We start from the raw sequence: 20,508 nt of genomic DNA on the forward strand, positions 1-20,508 counted from the left end.
ACCCCCAGACGTTCTGGAAGAGATCAAAACTCTCTTCTCGGAGTTTTCAGGTCAGCAGGGATGGATGGAGAAGGGCCTCTCCAAGACCTGGTGGAAGGAGGTGAGAAGGAGAGTGAAGGACAGCAGATTCCCAAGATGAAGATAAAGGACAGTGAAAGGCAGAGTCAGGGTGGGAGTGATGGCCCCGAATCCTAGACTGAGGCGCTGACAGAAGCTGTTTCTGGGTTAGGGGCACACTTGACTGTGGCTCCAACTCATGTCTCTGAGCTGCAGATTTTGGACCACAGAGAATGGTTGTGAGCAACTCCAACCACGGTGTCATAAAAAGTGAGTCCTGGGAACCCCAGTCTTTTTGGCCTGGAGGGACAGTATGGTCAGTCTACACCAGGAAAGAGGCATTCTTCTTCCCTGCTGAGGGCCACAGCCCGGCCTTCAGTGGAAGGCGGCTCCCCACCAGTCTGCGGAACAAGGCCAGGGCCACCCTGCCCCACTTGCCGCAAGGTCTTGCAGGCCTGAGTCCTGAGCTCGGGGGCAGGAGCTGCCTCACCCAGCAGCCCGTTCAGTGCGAAGGTTCCTTCTTTTCTGTCTGCCTCTCCCTGCCTCCCTCCCTCCCTGCCTTCCTTCTTAACTGTATGTTGTTGTTTAGTCTCTAAGTCATGTCCCACTCTTTTGCAACCCCCTGGACTGTAGCCTGCCAGGCTCCTCTGTCCATGAGATTATCCCAGCGAGAACACTGGAGTGGTTGCCATTTCCTCCTCCAGGAGATCCTCCCACCCCAGGGATCAAACCTGCAGCTCCTGCTTTGGCAGACAGATTCTTTACCGCTCAGCCACCAGCAAAGCTCCTAACTATATAAAATGATAGTAATCAGAACTACTGCCTGGAGAGATCAGAGGAAACTTTAGGTGAGTAAGTTCACAGACTGTCTGCTCATAGAATAGGTCTTGGAGAAACTCAACTGTATGTCAGTTCCTGCGTGCTAAGTCGCTTCAGTCGTGTCCGACTCTGTGTGACCCCATGGACTGTAGCCGGCCGGGCTCCTCTGTCCATGGGACCCTCCAAGCAAGAGTACTGGAGTGGATAGCCATTCCCTTCTCCAAGGGATCTTCCCAACCCAAGGATCAAACCCAGGTCTCCTGCAGTGCAGGTGGAGTTTTTTTTTTTTACCATGTGACCACTTCCTAACCAGCCTTTAAAATGAACCAGTTTACTTACAAAGAAAATGCTAAAATGCAGCTGGGAAAACTGATTCCTGAAACAACAGGCACTTTGCAAATCCCCTGACTTTCCAGAGCTATGGAAAATGTTCAAGGTGGAGGACCTGAGTCTCCTCTTGATTTTGAAAACTCTAATGAGTGGCCTGAAAGTTTGTGTCTGAAAGGGAGGGATACTAACCTGTGGCTCTGTTTTTTTTTTTTTTTTTTTTAAGTCATTACCAGATGATAAACCAGACTTTCTGGGGTTTTGGGTTTTTTCTTTTTTCTTTTTTTTTTTAATCTGCCTGATCAAGAAGACTTATATATTTTCAGAAAACCTCCAAAGAAACAAGATACTCCCAGAAGTTTATTTGAACAAATGGCTTCAGTTGAGCATATTGATTTCTTACATATCAGTTTTAAATCCATATTAAAGAGCAAGACAGCTCCATTCAGACTTGCCTGAGCAGTGTGGGCCTCTGTTGCTATTGTTTAACCAAATTCAGAGGCTGGTGTGATTAGTCTGCCGGGCCCACAGGTCAGGATGAGTTATTAACTTGGCTAGCAATGCTGGCAAGCCGAAAGTATCTTTTTGTGATCTAAAAAGGTCTGCGTAAAAAAAGGCTTTGCTTGTCATTCTCTCCTAGCCACTTTTTAAATTAAATTTTATTGGAAGATAGTTGCTTTGAGACCTGGGTTCTATCCCTGGGTCAGGAATATCCCCTGGAGAAGGGCATGGCAACTCACTCCAGTATTCTTGCCTGGAGAGTTCCATGGTCAGAGGAGCCTGGAGGGCTATAGTCCATGGGGTCACTCGGCAATGTTCTGTTAGCCTCTAGTGTACAGTGAAGTGAATCAGTTATATGTGTGTGTGAGTGTGTATCCCCTATTTTGTATTTTCTTCCCATTTAAATCACCACAGAGCACTGAATACAGTAGGTTCTTATTAGTTATCTATTTTATACATAGTATCAATAGCGTATATGTGTTATCCCAATCTTCCAATTCATCTCAAGCCCTCCTTGGTGTCCATATGCTTCTTCACTACATCTGTGTCTCTATTTCTGCTTTGCAAATAAGATCATCTATACCATTTTCATTAGATTCCACACACATGCGTTAATATATGCTATTTGTTTTTCTCTTTCTGACTTACTTCACTCTGTAGGACAATCTCTAAGTCTCTTAGCCATTTATGATAAACATGTATATGCCTTAAATTCTATCTTTATAAAAAATTATAACTAATTTATTGTATATGTTAATCAAATTGAAGTCAATACAGTATGTAGGAGGAATAGAAAGTCAAGTTTTATAAAAATTACGACACGTAAACTATAGCCAAACAATATGATTTTTTAGAAGAAATGGCCTCAGAGACAAGAATGCACATCTATGAAGGGCATTTCTTTTTTCATTGTTGATACTCCTATTTGCAGTTCTTTCTCTATGTGAATAACAACAATACTTATTATTGCAAAATTAAAGTCACCTCTTTTATAAAATAAAGTCACAAATCACAGCCTCAACATTTGATGTGTCACAAGCTATAACACAAAGTGCATTCAGCGATAGCTAGTCAAGTACTGGAACCCCGAAATGGCTTGAATTGTGTTACATGGCACGAAGTCTGGGATTTGGAAGCTATTTTGTTGTTGTTGGTCTCTGGAGGTTGTGCTTCATGTATTTCCTCCTTTTTACCCAGAATATAGTTTTGCTTGGGCGATGACCAGCAGAGAAGAATGGCTCTGTGGGAGGGGGTCTTGCTTGTATGGTTTTCTTTGTAATTTGATCAATATCAGCAAACAATTTGTCTGAAAGCTATTCATGTAAAAATAAACAACTCTCTTCCAATGCTCCGAGTAGTGAACAATGTATACTCAAGGGAGAAAGTGTATTGACTACCAAAAAAATGTGTAGACTAGTAAGAAATTTTCTCCCAATACATTGTCTTTCTAGGATTCCCCCTGCATCATAGTAAAGCATCAAAACAAGATTGACAGTGCAACAGTTGTCACCAATGATATAAAAAGAAGTTTAAGACTTGGGTTCATCATGTGGAAAAGTCAGTTGAAGATGAAAGCAGGATTTTATTTGGGTTTAAGTCAGCAGGATTTATCCTGGCAGGATGATCCAGGATGTAATTACATGTCACTGGCAAGTAGCCCCAGACGCTCACTCTGCGCCTGCCACCTCGACCCTGTTTGTCCCTGGATCCACGTGTCATTCTCTGTCCTTGGTATTAGAAACAGTGGTTCATATTTGGCTCTCGATTTTCTTTCTCTGTACCTCATTCAACCGTCAATTCTGATTTCACCTCCCAACTACTTTTCACTGGTATTTCTCCTTTTATCTCCTAGTTCAGGTTCCATCATCACTTACTTGAACCACTTCAGTGGTCTCTTTACATCTGTTCCCTTCTAGAACCTCATCCTCCTCAAATTCATCTTCCAAACAGGCACTAAATGACTAAAAACAAATGTTCCGATATCAAAGTAACCTTGTTTGAAACACCAAACTGACACTTGGGGATAAAACTTCTGGGATCTAGTCTGTGTCTTTGTGTCTTGCTCACTCTGTGTCTCAAACATGAATCAATTTAAAAATATTTAGCATTGTTCCATTCCTTATAGTAGCTCCAGCATTTAGCATAGTGCCTTCAATGTAAAAGGAGCCTAATAAATATTGTGTGTCCTAAATATTTCTTGAATAGATGCCACCATTCAGCCCAAGTCAGGACCCTGTCTAGATGCTGTAGCAGCTTCCTCTTCTTCCAACTCCCAGCTCTTCCTACTTTCCTTTGTTAAACGCTACCGACCACTCAGGTCTCAGTTTAAACATTAATTTCTTCATGTAGCAGTCCCTGACCCTCTTGACGGGGTTAAATTATTTTTCCCTGCATCACCATAGTGTTGCTCCGTAGCACTCATCACACTTGTAATTATGTGTTTAATGTCTGTAACTTCCTCAGAAAGGCTCTCCGTAATCCTCCTGACAAGGGAAGTATTGGTATTAAATGTTCTCCTAGGTCATCATGCTTCTCCTTAGCATGCATCACAGTTCAATAAGTATCTGTTGAGCTGAATTGAAAATGTATCTTCAGTCCTCAAGGAATGTTGAGGTTCAGCTCTAGCAGTTCCTGTATACCCCTAGCTAACTCTTTCTCATTTTTAAGTCTCAACTGTCAGCAACTCAAGAAGCCCTTGCTAATCAAAATTTACACCACTCCCAGCAAGATTGGATCCCTATTCTCAGTACTCTCATAATATATCATGAATATTTTCATCATTGCACTTACTAACATGTATTACGGCTATTTATCTATGTATTCATCTCATTAGACAGTAGTTTGTTTAGGAGTAGCTTTGATGCCTTATTTATGTTTTATATTCCAAGGGTACAAGGGACCAACACACACACACACTCAATGACTATTTACTGAATGAACAGATGGATGAATACATAGCAAATAAGAATTAGATGACCTCTTGCTACTAAGTAATACATCTTCTGTAATGGAGATGCAGGACTCCTCAGTGGCAAAGCTGTATGGACGAGAGAACTCAGGTCCTTGTGGGCACTCCTCACAACCCACGCCCTAGACCTTGACATTCTATGGATGCAGTTCCAGCCTGGCTGAAATTGTGTTTGAGACCCTTACTAAATCAGTGATCAAAAGATACTTTGAACTGAGTTATGAAGAATAAAGTTATATTTATTTTAATTCTAAATGTGTAGACTGAGCATTATATCCATTTAGATATAGACATAGGTGTTTAGGTATATACTGTACCTGTGGCAGATAGAATAGTGGTCTTCTAAGGGTGCTGACAACCTAACCCCCAGTGAATATGGCACTGTTACAGCAAAAGGGACTTTGCAGATATGGTTAAGGTAAGGATCTTGAGATGGGAGATTATCCTGAATTATCTGGGCAGACCCAGTGAAATCACAAGGATCCTTATGGAAGGGAATCAAGAGTGTCAGAGTCAGGGGTGATGGGAAGAGGCTACGCAGCTGGCTTTGAAGATGGAGAAAGGGCCAGGAACCAGGGGAGCAAGAGGCCTCTATAAAAAGACAGGGAAGTTTCTGGTCTTACATTTAGATCTTTAATCCATTTTGAGTTTTTTTTGTGTATGGTGTTAGAAAGTGTTCTAGTTTCATTCTTTTACAAGTGGTTGACCAGTTTTCCCAGCACCACTTGTTAAAGAGGTTGTCTTTTTTCCATTGTATATCCTTGCCTCCTTTGTCAAAGATAAGGTGTCCATAAGTTCGTGGATTTATCTCTGGGCTTTCTATTCTGTTCCATTGATCTATATTTCTGTCTTTGTGCCAGTACCATACTGTCTTGATGACTGTGGCTTTGTAGTAGAGTCTGAAGTCAGGCAGGTTGATTCCTCCAGTTCCATTCTTCTTTCTCAAGATTACTTTGGCAATTCGAGGTTTTTTGTATTTCCATACAAATTGTGAAATTCGTTGGTCTAGTTCTGTGAAAAATACCGTTGGTAGCTTGATAGGGATTGCATTGAATCTATAGACTGCTTTGGGTAGAATAGCCATTTTGACAATATTGATTCTTCCAATCCATGAACACGGTATGTTTCTCCATCTGTTTGTGTCCTCTTTGATTTCTTTCATCAGTGTTTTATAGTTTTCTATGTATAGGTCTTTTGTTTTTTTAGGTAGATATAATCCTAAGTATTTTATTCTTTTTGTTGCAATGGTGAATGGTATTGTTTCCTTAATTTCTCTTTCTGTTTTTCCATTGTTAGTATATAGGAATGCAAGGGATTTCTGTGTGTTAATTTTATATCCTGCAACTTTACTATATTCATTGATTAGCTCTAGTAATTTTCTGGAAGAGTCTTTAGGGTTTTCTATGTAGAGGATCATGTCATCTGCAAACAGCGAGAGTTTCACTTCTTCTTTTCCTATCTGGATTCCTTTTACTTCTTTTTCTGCTCTGATTGCTGTGGCCAAAACTTCCAACACTATGTTGAATAGTAGTGGTGAGAGTGGGCACCCTTGTCTTGTTCCTGATTTCAGGGGAAATGCTTTCAATTTTTCACCATTGAGGGTGATGCTTGCTGTGGGTTTGTCATATATAGCTTTTATTATGTTGAGGTATGTTCCTTCTATTCCTGCTTTCTGGAGAGTTTTAATCATAAATGAGTGTTGAATTTTGTCAAAGGCTTTCTCTGCATCTATTGAGATAATCCTATGGTTTTTATCTTTCAATTTGTTAATGTGGTGTATTACATTGATTGATTTGCGGATATTAAAGAATCCTTGCATTCCTGGGATAAACCCCACTTGGTCATGGTGTATGATTTTTTTAATATGTTGTTGGATTCTGTTTGCTAGAATTTTGTTAAGGATTTTTGCATCTATGTTCATCAGTGATATTGGCCTGTAGTTTTCTTTTTTTGTGGCATCTTTGTCTGGTTTTGGAATTAGGGTGATGGTGGCCTCATAGAATGAGTTTGGAAGCTTACCTTCATCTGCAATTTTCTGGAAGAGTTTGAGTAAGATAGGTGTTAGCTCTTCTCTAAATTTTTGGTAGAATTCAGCTGTGAAGCCATCTGGTCCTGGGCTTTTGTTTGCTGGAAGATCTAAATGTAAGACCAGAAACTATAAAACTCCTAGAGGAGAACATAGGCAAAACACTCTCCGACATAAATCACAGCAAGATCCTCTATGACCCACCTCCCAGAATATTGGAAATAAAAGCAAAAATAAACAAATGGGACCTAATTAAACTTAAAAGCTTTTGCACTACAAAGGAAACTATAAGCAAGGTGAAAAGACAGCCCTCAGATTGGGAGAAAATAATAGCAAATAAAGAAACAGACAAAGGATTAATCTCAAAAATATACAAGCAACTCCTGCAGCTCAATTCCAGAAAAACAAATGACCCAATCAAAAAATGGGCCAAAGAACTAAACAGACATTTCTCCAAAGAAGACATACAGATGGCTAACAAACACATGAATAGATGCTCAACATCACTCATTATTAGAGAAATGCAAATCAAAACCACAATGAGGTACCATTACACGCCAGTCAGGATGGCTGCTATCCAAAAGTCTACAAGCAATAAATGCTGGAGAGGGTGTGGAGAAAAGGGAACCCTCTTCCACTGTTGGTGGGAATGCAAACTAGTACAGCCGCTATGGAAAACAGTGTGGAGATTTCTTAAAAAACTGGAAATAGAACTGCCATATGACCCAGCAATCCCACTTCTGGGCATACACACTGAGGAAACCAGATCTGAAAGAGACACGTGCACCCCAATGTTCATTGCAGCACTGTTTATAATAGCCAGGACATGGAAGCAACCTAGATGCCCATCAGCAGATGAATGGATAAGGAAGCTGTGGTATATATACACCATGGAATATTACTCAGCCATTAAAAAGAATGCATTTGAATCAATCCTAATGAGATGGATGAAACTGGAGCCCATTATACAGAGTGAAGTAAGCCAGAAAAATAAAGAACATTACAGCCTACTAACACATATATATGGAATTTAGAAAGATGGTAACGACAACCCTATATGCAAAACAGAAAAAGAGACACAGAAATACAGAACGGACTTTTGAACGCTGTGGGAGAAGGTGAGGGTGGGATGTTTCAAAAGAACAGCATGTATACTATCTATGGTGAAACAGATCACCAGCCCAGGTGGGATGCATGAGACAAGTGCTCGGGCCTGGTGCACTGGGAAGACCCAGAGGAATCGGGTGGAGAGGGAGGTGGGAGGGGGGATCGAGATGGGGAATACTTGTAACTCCATGGCTGATTCATATCAATGTATGACAAAACCCAATGAAATGTTGTGAAGTAATTAGCCTCCAACTAATAAAAATAAATAAGTAAAAAAAATTAAAAAAAAAAAAAAGACAGGGAAGTAAGTCCTCCTGCAGAGGGAGTGCAGCCTGCCTAACACCTCCATTTCAGGTGTGTCAAGTGTCAGGGACACTTCTGACCTATAGAGCTATAAGTTTGTGTTGTCTTAAGGTGTACATTTTTGATAATTTGTCACTGTGGCAATAAAAAACGTTCCATGTATATGGTATGTATATGATACACATTTTTGTCTATATTGTATTTGCCAGCCCTCCAACACTGTTGCCTATCCTTTGAGTAAGACTTTAGAGGGAGAGAGAGACAATTATAAACATACACAAATCATCACACATTTACAACTGGTAGGTGCTGAGATGTATAGTTTCTGTGGTTTAACACCCAGGCTTCCCTTGTCAAGAGACCAGGGAGTAAATTCACACACACACATACAGTTGTCCCCGTGGTCCAAAGTTATAGATACAGAGTGGGTCATCTATTTAGACTTCAGGAAGATTTGATTTTGTGTCATGTCTATAAATCCAACAAATAATTGTCAAGAAGAGATGGAAGAAGATGGGAATTTTCACACGCACCACTTGGTCTGTCGCTTGTACCTGTTTCTGTCTATATTGTCCATGTGGAACCAGAGAGGATCCGAGCATATTTTCTAAAGAACAAATTACTAACAGAGATTTCAAAAATAAATTTTCTGGACCAAGTAGAATCATCCAAGATTTTAGAAAGCTGGAATATTTTCATATTTAACATGAAACATCCCCCAAATCCTAAATATTGGCCCCCATGTCAGAATACTTTGCTAATGAACACAGTTAATCTCCTTCCCATATAAAATATTTTATTCTTAAATCATCAAAATATTTGTGATTGTGTCTTCCATAAGAGTTGAAAATACATTTCTTTACCTTCTTATTTTAAGATAACGTTTCAAAAGCAACAGCTACCCTGGTATTTTCCTGTTATATCTGAACTATCATGATTGCTTATATAGTAAGAAATAAAACCACCTTCCTCACTGACAGCCAGTCACATTTTTCCAGAAAGAAAGATTACCCCAAATTTTGCATAATTATATGGTGCAGATTAAAGTTAACAAAGAGAAGTATCTCAGAATATTTACATAGCTGTTAATTAGATGCACGAATAAAAAATGAAATACACTTAAAATCACAACTGATCTGCACTATTTGATCGTGGGTTGTGGGTTATTGTTTTTATTGGCATAACTGATTCCTTGTTGTGTAACAAGAAATGTGCAGAAAATTTGTGTGAACAATTTACCATAACTTGCGTCACATGTTAGTTTTAATATGCTCTTTCAGGAGTGTGGTAAAGGCCACAGACAACACATACTAGAAATGGGTTTTATTTTTCATAGTTTTCTCAAAAAAGAAATTAGCATTTGAAATATTAGTCTTTTAAAATATGTTGGTATTTTAGGTCAGAAAGTCTCAAGTTAATCTTTTCCCCCCATGCTGCTGCTGCTGCTGCTGCTAAGTCACTTCAGTCGTGTCCGACTCTGTGCGACCCCATAGACGGCAGCCCACCAGGCTCCGCCCCTATGGGTTTATGATAAAAAGAGAGATAACTATCTCGATAATATTTTTGGTTTTATAACAATTGGATTTATATTCTAAAATTACATTAAGGGGGAAACAACTTTTAAGGGGATTTAATCTAGAGAAATGAATTAAAGAACTGAAATTCAGCTTAAATAGTTGAGTATCTAATTCTCCTTCTATTAATAACATAGGTCTCTCAAGGATAGGACCATGTAAATAATTTTCACAATATTCCTTTGCAGTGACTGTATTCAGTAGAATTATAAGATTTAAGATATTCCCATGGTATTCTAAACAAAGTATTAGAAGACATAACATTCCAGAGATGAAGAATATGTCAGCTTTCCCTAAAAGTGTTATATCTTATTAAATATCCTCATTCAGTATTAGTAGATGATATTCAAATGTTTTGTGTCAAATATGTCTAGGAAATTCTCAATATAAAATATTGATTAGATGCTTTTACTACAGGACTTATCAGAGCCTTGACATGTTACTGAATGCAGTGAATTTCCAAAGACAAAAAAATAGAAGAGATGATAACATGTGGTGCTTCATCAGCTGAGAAAATCAGCCCTGGTTCCCTTCATGCTATAATGCTGACCCTCATCAGGTAAGGGGTTTTAAAGTCTCAGGTTCTCTCGGGAGACCTGTTGGTTTTAGCCTGTCTTCCTACCAGGAGTTCTGGGTGTGTTGACTTAGGAATCAAAGCCGAACTTAACTTCAGTGGCTTGTGGACCTGCCCTCAGCATTCATTCATCCTTGTGTTCAATTAACCGCTGAGTTTTGTGAGAATCGTCTTTCTTTAATCACTTCTCATTCACACTGGTGAGAGGGGATCCCCACTCTTGCCTTTGGGGATGGCCAAACACAGGATACTGCTCCAGGGAGCTTTAGAGCAGATTCTAGTCGTGTGTGTGTACAGTCAGCGGGGGGAGGACGTGCAGGCCTTGGAGGCTGCACCTGGGAGCTGGTGAACGTGGGACGGTGTGAGGCGGGCTTGGTGGCTTTGCTGATGAGGCAGCGGAGTGCCTCTCATTCCCCTGGAAGGAGGTGATGAGCTTGTTTGAATAATTCTGCAGGCGGGTGGAGAACTGAATTCCAGGACTCCGGGAGCAGCAGGAACTGCATGCAGTCCTCTCTGGAGGAGAGCTGTTTGACTAGGCGACCTTCCCTATGAGCAGAATGCGGATGGGATCTTGCGGTCCGGTGACTCAAGGCCACCTGGGTCCAGACGAACGGGCAGCACGTCACATTGCATAGAATTTGGTCCTCACAGCTCACCCCATCCATCCACGCTGGTCACATGGTTTAGGCAAGGCCTATCCAACCCCTGGCCCCAGACAAAGCATGTGACCAACATTAAATTTATCACAGCCCCCATCCCCAGAGATTAATTCAGGAATGAGATTGTCACCCAGCTTGGACCAGTGAAAAATCAAGCTAAGGATTTTTTACTGGGACTTTGGGGAAAGAAATGTGCTATTTTTGAATGCAACTGCTAGCCCTGATTGAGATGGAAGCCAGGTGGTCCAGGAACCCCAACGCAGAGCCGAGGAATGAAGCCAGCGCAGACAAAGCAGGGCCTAGAAATAGGAATAAATACTCTGCTGATCTGGCCTGACTTGCATCCAGTCACACCTGACGCCTCTACGCCGCTGGCCTTTCCAGGCCTGTGAATCATTCCTTTTCCATTTTTGATTAAGCAGATTTGAGTTGAATTTTGACACTTACAATCTTAATAGTATTGATTGATATATAAACTAGTTGAATTAGTGCCTGTACTGCTGTACTGAATGGTTTTGGTAAAAACTACTTTACAGTGTTACCTCTGACAGTATTTTAGAACTTGGCAATGTCCTCACTCATGACCCAAACTAAACCACGGCTCCCTTTCAAAGTTACCTCTTTGGATAGCTCTTCCTGCAGTGTTACTGTTATGTGAGATTGGTCAGCATTGCCACTATGATGCAAGAACAATCTTCAATGACTAGATGCACAAGAACAAGAACACAATGAAAAAGAAATGAAGGGTGATCATTATTATGGCGCGATTCTATATAAGGCAGAAATTGATTTGATCAATCCTGAGTCCATTAGTAGATCTTGGTCTAATTATAATGTGAACAATATTATAAAGCCTTTTAAAGAAACCTCATCTTAATAATATGACATTAGAAATTCATTTTGGGTGGCACTTTCAGTTCATAAAGAAAGATATGTAAAAGTGAGAGCAAATAAATGTGATGACTATTGCTGGATGAATAACTTGGAAACATAAGTAAATCAAACATTAGAACTTGTGCCTGTAGCTTCTTATGCTTTCTCAAGGAAAACATTGGAGGAAATATCAACAACATTTACACACTCTTTGATATTTCCGTCCAGATAAAGCCTGCAGCTCATAGCCACTCAGCAGTGATTTGATGTACCAGAACTGCTCTTAACATTTACACTTGCTTGATGAGAAAATGTTGAAATACTCACAAGCACACTTATCAAGCAGAAGAAAGGATGGTGCACACCGACTGTCAGCAAATGTTGACAAGGGTCACAGAGGTCAAGGAGACAAACACTTTCAAAATGCAAAATCATACGTGGGGGGAAAAAAATGAAGCCAGGTTTCTACCTGTTTCTTCATACATCCTCCTAACCTGTATTTGTTTATCACAAATATATTTCATAAATGTAAAAGGAAATATGCTATCAGAAAGCAATTAAGATTAATTTGGATTTAGAGACTCAGATTATCCATCACGGGGTGATTAGAAGCCCCAGGGCACGAATCAGTCATTCCTGACCGTTCGCCTCTGGTGACTCCAGGTTTAGAGGCAGTAACGACATGTGTAATGTATTTATCTGCTAATTTAGTCATTTACTTGATGGATATGAGGGAATTTCAAAGGAAGGCTATAACGATCCTGGCATGTACATTTCCAGTGTACCAGTAGATTTGTAATAAACAAAGCTAAAACTTTTAAAATACAATAAAAGTACCAGAAGATTAACTCATTAATAATACTATTAAAGTGTATCAAGCAGAAGAGGAGTGTACTTCCCTTAACACATCATGTGTAGGTGCAGTCAGCATGTTTAAGGTCATCCAAAAAACCATAGTAAAAAGGAGATGACATTGAAATATTCAGAATGGACTTCTGTTGTTGGAATCTTGAATCATATCTTCACTTCTTTCACTTTGTGCATCTGAGCCCCAAAAGGTGGAGGTTAAACAAGATGAGGGTGAAGAGCTGTGATGGGAAGGAATTCCTTATACCCTGCAAAATCCATTTACAATCAACCAATCTGTGAATGTTTGTTTTTTCTTTTTTCCCCTTTCCAGAATGGGAGTTTCACAGAACATACAAGTTCTCTTTTTCTTTTGCTTTGAGCTCAAGTATGAATCTGTGGTGTTATATCTAGTAGGCATGTTTTGGAAAATCCTCTGGTTTCATGAACTTTATATGGGTATTTATAAGATGATGTGTGTGCGTTAGTTGCTCAGTCATGTCTGACTCTTTGTGACCCCATGGACTGTAGCCTGTCAGGCTCTTCTGTCCAAGGAATTCTCCAGGCAAGAATACTGGAGTGGGTAGCCATTTTTATCTCCAGGGGATCTTCCTGACCCAGGGATCGAAATAGAGTCTCTTGCATTGCAGGCAGATTCTTTACCGTTTAAGCCACCAGAGAAGCCCTTATAAGATAATATGTAAAGTAAAAACATCCCTGCTGCATGAAGGTTAACTGGATTGTTTCAGGTATAGAGCTGTTGGGAAGGTATGCTTGGATCACCATATTTTTATTAAAACATATGTACAATGGAAAAGAGTCAGTATCTTGGTAGTCCTACTGCATTCCTTCAATTGCTCTGCAAACAGTTTAACTTGCTATTTTTTATGATGAATAAGATTTACACACTTAATTCTCTTGGTTTAACTATTATATTTTTCACAAGTAAAGCTACTATCAACCTGGAATGAGAGCCCAGTCTTTCTATATTTAAATACAAAACAGTATTACTGTGGTACAAATAAATGGCTTCCACCTGGCTTAATGATGTTCCAGCTGCAAAATCAATGTGTATACTGCATCTATGGATTTGCAAATACGAAGCAGGGGCTCCCTCTGCATAACCATCTGTGCATTGCTTTTGCCTTTTAGTTTTTACAATACAAATAATAAAGCCAAATTCTCTTTAAAATCGGAGGCTGGTCATTGGAACATGAGGCTGATTAATACCTTGATAATTCTTAACCACTTAGTAAAATTGAAATGACAGTAGTCACAGTAGGAAATGTATTTTTGAGAAAATAATCTACTGTTAGGCCACAATGAAAAGGAATATGTAAATATTAAATATTGTAAGTGTAAATGAAAAAAAATAGCCCAAAGTGACTAAGCTGAAGATACACTGGAAATATCACCAGCTATGCAATCTCCGGGGCTTCCCATGTGTCACTAATGGTAAAGAACCTGCCTCCCAATGCAGGAGACATAAGAGACACAGGTTCTGTCCCTAAGTTGGGAGGAGGGCATGGCAACCCACTCCAGTATTCTTGCCTGGAGAATCTCATGGACAGAGGAACCTGGTGAGCTGCAGTCCAGTGGGTTGCAAAGAGTCAGACACAACTAAAGCGACTTAGCACGCACACACACATGCAGTCTTCATGTTGCATTTTGGACCATTGAAGATATTAACTGCAAGAAAGATTCTGAATGTGTTCTAAGAATAAGAAAGGTACCTTAATTGCATCATGTACCTAATGTTACCACCAAATGGATGACTTCTGTGGATGAATCACCCCATAGTGTAGCTGTCCATGTGCTCATCATCAACTCCAAAGGCAGATGTTTTGTTTTCATTTCTACAACCCACCCCTTGATCCCACTTTAAGACTGAGTACCCAAATCCTGCTTGTGTTTCTAGCTTGCCTCCCTGCCCTGTGAATTTCAAACTCAACCCTGTGACACCAACTCTCACCTTTGTGTCCAGCCTGCTGGCCTGAACTACATACCTGAGCTTTGCAAGACTTATAATTGCTTAGGTCAATTCCTTGACTTCTCTCTCTCTCTCTCACTGTCTTTCTCTCTCTCAAAATACCACAGGCTATGGCTTCAACAACAGAAATTTATTTCTCATAGTTTTAGAGGCTGGAAATCCAAGATTGAGGTCCTAACAGGGTTGATTCCTGAAGACTCTGTTCCCGGCTTGCAGATGGCACCTACTTACTGTGATGGCATCTACTACTCCCATGATGGGAAGGAAGAGAGAGCAAGCGCTCTTGAGTTTATTCTTATAAGAGCATTAATCCCATCATGAGGGTCCTATCCTTAAGACTTCATTTAAACTTAATCACCTCCCAAAAGCCCCATCTCCAAATATCATTTCTCTGGGGGTTAGGGCTTCAACATATGAATTGAGGCATGGAGGGGAACACAATTCAATTCAGTCCATTGTGTTCACTCTCTTCTTATCTATTAGTCAGATACATACAGATATATATATGTATGTGTATATATATATACATATATATGTATATATATATAAAATCTCCTATATTCTCTCACTAATACATCTCACTAGTACATCTTATCATCCCTGGAACATCTAAGCTCCAGAATAGCTCCCTCCCTCTGACCTAGTCATATTTCTAAATCACACACTTTCTAACTGTGACTTCAGGTATCCTTCATCTACAGGGAGACTTCCATCCCTGGGTCACTTTATTCTTGCAAACTGTCAACTGCCTCCTAGCTTCATTTCAATTCTCATCTGAGCACTCAAAAAGAACATGTAAGGATTACTTATACTACAGGATGTATCTAGCATGAAGGTCATGGGTCTTCATTTTATTTCACGGAGCACTCCCATGCCTAGCCCAACTTATGCTTAGTAGTAAGTAGATGCTTTAATAAAATCTCATTGAATGAATAAGCCCTCTCATGAAGAAAAATTCTACACTAGTTGATGATGACAGTCATGGTCAGTCATAATAATGGGTTATTATCATTAAAATAGGAAGTGGGGGAAATGTTGAGAACAAGGTATTTAGTTAATGAAAATACTTCTTTTTCTCTTGGGTAAGTGGCAGCAAAGAGTTCATTTAGCCAAGGAAGTAATGTAGAAATACTATACACTCCATTCTGTCCTGCAATTAAGCCAAAGGTTCATGAACTTTGCTATGGAATGAATTTGTAGTAAAAACACAATCTCAAGTTCTTTAAAATGCATTTTTAATGAACACAGTATCTAAAGACACAGCCTGGTTCAGTGGAAAGCACACGTGACAGGGAATAGCAGGCCTCAGTTGTAGCTCTGGTTCTGGCTCATATGCTGTGTTTTCTAAGAGAAGTTAGTTAACTTCCCTAAAATTCAATGTCATTATGAGTGAAGGGATTGGATTCGATTATTTCTAAGGTCTCTTTGAAGTTGAGATTTCTATTCTAGTCTAATGAGATTTAAATTTTTAAAGGTCTTACTTCTTACTATTTTTTAAATGTAAAAGTTACCATGCGGCACTTTTCCTTGCCATAAAAGAAAAAAGTTTCTTTGTCAGCATTTTAGGATGCTTAGACATAAACCTTTATATAGCCTAACACCAAAAAATGCTAATTTTTCAGTCACCTTAATGTTTTTAGACTTCATAAATACCATGTTATTAATTTTAGTGGGTTTAGTAATAAACTAAATTTTTAGAGTCCATATGTATTTTCCCTGTTTTTTCCACTTACATTGGATGTTATAATATTTTATGACAGATTATATCAAACTAAGCAATGTAAATGCAGCGTGTAACAGCTGCTGTTGCTGCTGCTGCTAAGTCGCTTCAGTCGTGTCCGACTCTGTGCGACCCCACAGACAGCAGACCACCAGGCTCCCCGTCCCTGGGGTTCTCCAGGCAAGAACACTGGCGTGGGTTGCCATTTCCTTCTCCAGTGCATGAAAGTGGAAAGTGAAAGTGAAGTCACTCAGTTGTGTCCGACTCTTTGCGACCCCGTGGACTGCAGCCTACCAGGCTCCTCCGTCCATGGGATTCTCCAGGCAAGAGTACTGGAGTGGGGTGCCATTGCCTTTTCCATGTAACAGTTACTAGAACCTTGTATTTATAAGATCATTTTAAACTTATGTGGAGAATGATATCCATTTACTGTGCTATTCTGATATTCTCAAAGGAGTATTACTGTATTACCACCACTAATAAATGGTGCGATTCAGCACTTCCTGTCAGATTTACGGAATAACACACAATCAAAGAATTCTCAATACAAAAAAGAGTTATTTCTAATCCTTAATCAACATACAGTTATTATGGATAATACTTACTGTAGTTGTATTATGAAAGTATATTGAAATTAACTTTTTAAAAGTCAGAACAGGCCAACAACAAAACAGTGAAAAAAAAATAGGTAATCCAATGATAATCTAATGTCCAATAAATATATGAAAAGATACTCAAACTCATTTCTAAGTAGGGAAATGAAAAAGATCGCAAAATGTGAGTTCATACCCATCAGACTGACAAAATTGAAACTGTGTGATGATGTTAACCATTGGTAGAGTTGTGGAAAAATAGGGACCTTTCATGTACTGCCAGAAGTGTAAAGTTATACAAATACCCTGGAGAGCAATAGGACGCTGACCTGGTGAAGTTGTACAAACTTTTGATACAAACATTTGAACGTTTAAGTGGGTGCTCGTCCAGAGAAATCCTAGCACATGTGTCAGCATACACATGGCCGCACACTTCTGTTTATCACAGGGAAAGGCTGGGCACAGGCCTAGCTGCTCATTGGATAAACTGTGATGCACCCCACCAGGAGCGTAACATATAGGACCTAAAAATGAACCATTCAGGATGTATGTGTTAATGTGGTAAAAATTCAAAAACAGAATACTGAAAAACAAAGGCAAGGTAAATAATGACACTCAGCCTCAAGCTATTTGTATAAAGACAGAACATGTACAAAACATGACATAGTGTATAAGGATAGATACTTGTGCAGTAATAGTATAAATGAATACTCAAAATTGACCAGCAGTCTAGTAAACAGGATATGAATGGAGGGAGGGAGGCAGTCTGGGAAAGGTAGCCAAGTACTGCAGTTCTTTCTGTGATCTCTCATTTCTTTAAAAAATCTGAATTTATCAAATTGTTAAACATCTGATAAAACTAAGCGGTGTCTTCCTGCGTGATGACTCCAGTGTCTCCATACTTTTCTGTGCTTAAAAAAAATGCTGACAAATGGAGTTTTTACCATGTTCCTTGAATAAAGAATGATAATATGGCCAAAACTAGCATAATTATCATAGTAAGTACAGATACAGGACAAAATACTTGAGTTTAAAAAAGAAAAGAAGAGGGAAGGAAAGAATAGAAAAGGAGTTACAGCAAGCACCATACAACTTTCCTCTGGTGTGTCTATAAAATGCCACCTTTGACAGACAAGGAAGGTTGCACTGGGGTGAAGCACAGCACGCTGATAAACCAATCAGTAAATAAATAGAGGATAAAGACAGTCATCTCCATTGTGTGCCCAGGAAATAAGTTTCCTGCCAAAAATAAAATCCTCTTGTCCAAAACCAAAATAATAAAATAATATGGCCTTACTAATAACATGGCTAATGGCTGAATGAATCTAACAGCAAAGATCAGAAACACATTCTTCTGAAATTTATGAATTACCAAAATTATGTCTGTGATGTAAAGTTATGTTTAAGGAGGAAACATGGACTCCATTTTTTAAGAGTGAAAATCTAAAGTTAAAAATTGAGCTATCCTTTAAAGAGTGTAATACTTTAAACAAATAATCTCTAAGGACTTAAATAGATGACCACCATGATTTTAATTTCACAAATCATTTATTTCACAGGGAATTGTTTATTTTCCCTAGATTTCCAGTTGCGCTGTCAGCCACATAAGTTCTGATATTAGCAAGTGCCAACATTCCATCTATTTATAAAATCCCATGTACCCTGTTGCCATTTAGCACAGTGAATACCCATTTGTAAACAAAATGGTGATACATTATGATAGCCAAAGGGCAGAACTTTACCTGGACAGAGATTCATCATTTTTTAATGTGGCACAGCTTGGTGTTTGCACTGTCATCAAGCACTCTGAGAGGTGCTTGCAGAGATGGATGACCTAAGCGATTGTTTTACTGAAACTTAATAAGAGCATCAGCAACTGCAAGTTAATACTGCTCACAGCAGAAACAGTACATCCAATGTCATCTGTGCTTATTGTCGGCCAGGTTATATTAATATTATGACCAGAGAAAATGTTAGACAAAATTGGAATCTTATTCTGTATTACTAGTTATATGATATCTTGATATGACACTAGTAAGTACCATATCAAAAATAATTCCCTTGCATATATGCCCAGAAGTGGGATTGCTGGATCATGTGGTACTGCTACTTTTAATTTTTTGAGGAACTGCAATACTTTTTCTTCCCATAGCAACTGCACCACTTTATATCCCCACCAAGAGTGTGCAAGGGTTCCAATCTCTCCACATCCTAAAATTAAAATCAAGATCTTGAAGAAATATCTGCATCTCCATGTTCATAGCAGCATTATTTACAGTATCTAAGACATGGAAACAACCTATATATCCATCAAGAGATGAATGGATAAAGAAAATGTGGCAGATCCGTACAATGGGATATTATTTAGTTTTCAAACAGAAGGAAAGCCTCCTGTATGCAACATGTATGAGCCTAGAGAACATGAAGTAAGCCAGTCACAGAAGGACAAAGACTGCATGATTCTGACTCTGTAAAGAATCTAAAATAGTCAAACTCATAATAGCCCACCCCACTATTCTTGCCTGGAGAATTCCACAGACAGAGGAGCCTGGTGGGCTACAGTCCATGGGGTCACAAAGAGTTGGACTCGACTGAGTGACTAACACTTTCACTTTCATGGAAGCAGCGAGTAGAATGGTGGTTAGCAGGGGCTGAGGGTAGGGGAAATGGGGAATTGCTAGTCTACACATATGATGTGTCATGTATGCAAAATAAATAAGTTCTAGAGATCGGGCTTCCCAGATGGAGCAATGGTAAAGAACCCACCTGCCAATGCAGGAGTAGCAAGAGACATGGGTTCGATCCCTGGGTTAGGAAGATTCCCAGGGTTGGGAAGATTTCCTGGAGGAGGGCATGGCAACCCACTCCAGTGTTCTTGCCTGGAGAATCCCATGGACAGAGGAGCCTGGCAGGTTACAGTTCATAGAGTCGCAAAGAGTTGGACATAACTGAGCATCTAAGCCAGCCAGAGATCTGCCATACAACATGGCACCTGTAAGTGGCAACTCTGGATTGTGTCTTCGTAAAGGGGTAGATTTCATGTTAAGTGTTCTCGTGTGTTAGTCAGTCATATCTGACTCTTTGCGAATTCATGGACCCATGGACTGAACCCATGCCCACCAAGTTCCTCTGTCCATGGAATTTTCCAGGTCAGAATACTGAAGTGAGTTGCCATCCCCTTCTCCAAGGAATCTTCCCAATCCAGGGATCAAACCTGGGTCTCCTGCATGGCAGGCAGATTCTTTACCGACTGAGCCACCAGGGAAGCCCCCAAGTGTTCTTAACAGGTTTTAAGTAACAGTAACATCATGCAACAAAATATAATTGGGTTTATCAAAACAGCCTTTTACTGACCAGATGTCACATGAGCAGCACCAAATGGAAGCTAGAAAGGAAATACCGTCATCCTGGTCACACACGTGTCTAATGTCGGACATATCCCAAAAGCCCGTCCTGCAGTTCATGTATGCTGCCTGCTGCATACATCTATGAGATAAATGGATCAAAGATGATGATTTTTTGGCTTTCTTCTTTTTTCCCAGAAGATGCTTTACTTCCTGTTGTTGATTTG

At 39.6% G+C, this 20,508-nt stretch overlaps 1 protein-coding gene across 1 annotated transcript in view; it reads left to right on the top strand.

Annotated features, from left to right (window-relative positions):
- Window positions 1–20,508, top strand: part of NEIL3 (nei like DNA glycosylase 3) — a 476,510-nt gene that overhangs the window by 367,815 nt on the left and 88,187 nt on the right. The window contains exon 6 of the mRNA XM_061134902.1: window positions 10,100–10,241. The gene's annotated coding sequence lies outside the window, so the exon portion shown is untranslated. The remainder of the gene's footprint in view (window positions 1–10,099; window positions 10,242–20,508) is intronic.

The sequence above is a fragment of the Dama dama genome, chromosome 32 (genome assembly GCF_033118175.1).
Source record: "Dama dama isolate Ldn47 chromosome 32, ASM3311817v1, whole genome shotgun sequence".
Classification (NCBI taxonomy): domain Eukaryota; kingdom Metazoa; phylum Chordata; class Mammalia; order Artiodactyla; family Cervidae; genus Dama; species Dama dama.